This window comes from Leucopleurus acutus, assembly GCF_964270905.1.
Source record: "Leucopleurus acutus genome assembly, chromosome: 8".
Classification (NCBI taxonomy): domain Eukaryota; kingdom Metazoa; phylum Chordata; class Mammalia; order Artiodactyla; family Delphinidae; genus Leucopleurus; species Leucopleurus acutus.
The window spans coordinates 98,789,445-98,791,637 of NC_139151.1; the positions used below are offsets into that span (position 1 = coordinate 98,789,445).

General features: G+C 45.6%; 1 pseudogene across 1 annotated transcript; it reads left to right on the plus strand.

The window, feature by feature from the left end:
* Positions 1-930: 930 nt before the first annotated feature.
* Positions 931-1,958, plus strand: LOC309964888 (olfactory receptor 10V1-like; annotated as a pseudogene). Its single transcript has one exon. The product of its transcript is annotated as an olfactory receptor 10V1-like (transcript).
* Positions 1,959-2,193: the final 235 nt, after the last annotated feature.

A 2,193-nucleotide genomic window follows, 5' to 3' on the forward strand; every position in this document is an offset into this window, starting at 1 on the left:
ATTGTATGTGATATCACAAGAATAAGAGATTCCTTTATTATTTTTTCTTCAGTTTTATCGAGGTATAATTGACTAATAAATTTGAGGTTCCTTTGCTTTTTAAGTTTAGGGTCAGAGTAGAGTAATATGATTTTAAAAGTGTTTAAGAGAGGTTAATCTAAAAGTATGATAAGTTGGGTTGGTGGGCAGTGAGCTAAACATGAGGGGATGAAAGCCTTATTTAGGGTGGACACCGTAATGATGCAAATGAAGGCAGATACGAGAAAGAAGGTAAGGCAAGAGTAGGGTTAGTATTTGGTAAAACAAAACAGAACAAAATTGGATTGTTCAAAGTTTAAGAAAAAAAACAAAAACAAAAAATACGATACCAAAATTGCGAGTTTGGGAATGAGGAGGATAGCAGTGTGAGCTGTTTAACTTATCTGGGCTTCTGGTTTCCACCTTTGTAAAACAGGTAAAGGAAACACCTGTGTTGCCAGCCTTTTAGGGTTGATATGAGAATCATATGCTCTTTGTACAAATATGTACTTTTAAGGTGTCCTGGGGGTGCTTGGACAATCATAGTAATGAAGAGGCACGAGAATGTTCAGGAAGGTTTGCTTTAAAAAAAAAAAGAGGAACGGAGATCAAGGAAAAAATGCAATTGGAAGGAAACCCTGTTGAGAACTGTTCTATTGCATGGCTGGCATGGGGCATGGCACTCTCAGACACCACCTCTCCGAGGTGTGTGTCACACCCTTCCCATGTTTAAAAGGAGAACGCTGATGTCCATAACTTCTCCAACGTCACACAGCTAGTAGATTAAGCAGTGCAGGAGGCAAGATCACCTTAACTGAACTCTAAAAGAAGCAATGAAGGTAAGGAATCAATGACTGCAAACTGTGTTTCTAACACAAGCAAGCTCGAGGACACAGGAGGATCACTTTGCCCATGATGTCCTTCCTGGTACCAGGGCTAATGGAAGAGCACGACCAGACGGGAGCGGTCCATTTCCACTTCCACCCCTTCTCAACAGACCAGGCAGTGGTGGCCCTCATATTCATGGCCTTCTTGCTGTTGTACCCAGGAAGCCTCATTGGAAATGTCACCACTGGGCTCACAGTCTGGTGAGAACACTCCCTCCATACCCCAGTGTACTTCTTCCTCTTTGTACTGGCCATGCTGGAGACTGGCAACTCCACCAACATTGCTCCCTTGACTCTGGCTGGCGTCCTTTCCATGGGGAGGACGCTTATCTCTCTCCCTGGCTGTGGAGCCCAGATGTTCTTCTCCATCCTTCTCGGGGAATCTGACTGTGTCTTTCTTGCTGTCATGGCCTATGGCAGGTACGTGGAAGTCTGTCATCCATTGCGTTACAACCTCATCGTGAGTTGGCAGCTCTGTGGGCAGATGACTTTAGGTTCTTTAGGTCTGGGATTCCTGTTGGTGCTGCCTTTGACCATTCTGATCTGCCACCTTTCAGTCTGTGGCCACAATGAAATCTATCACTTAGTCTGTGACACACCTGCCGTTATGCGCCTGGCCTGTGCAGACACCCACAGGCATGAGGCAGCTCTCTATGCCATCAGTGTGGCCGCTGTGGCCATTCCCTTGCTCCTTATCTGCCTCTCCTATGGCTGCATTGTGGCCACCATCGTGAGGATGGATTCAGCTCAGGGAAGGCGCCGGGCCTTCTCCACTAGTTCCTCCCCCCTCATGGTGGTTCTCCTGCAGTATGTGTGTTGTACCCTTATCTACCTGTGTCCCAGCTCCAGCTACTCCCCAGAAGAGGGCCAGGCAGTGTCTGTTGTCTACAACTTTTTTTCACCAGTGCTGAACCCCTTGGTCTATAGCATAAGGAATCAAGAAGTGACTAATGCAGTGAGGAGACTATGGCAAGAACGTACTTGATCAGGGAGCCAGAAATATTCCTTCCTAGAAAAAAAATTCCTCAAATCAGAAGTAGGGACATGATCTGAAGGACAGGAAGCTCAAAAGGAAAAAGGAGGGAGTGGAGAGATGACTGTCCCATGGCTGTCTTGCCTGTGAAATGCTAATCAGTACTAATTCATCCACTTTGTATTAGATTCCAATCATGAGACCTTAGATTGCCTACAAAACCAGCCTCCTCTCTCACCATAGTGCTTAGAATAAGGACTAGCACAGGAATGTCAGTGAAGGAGAGAATGATTGAATGGAAGGATAAGATGATGA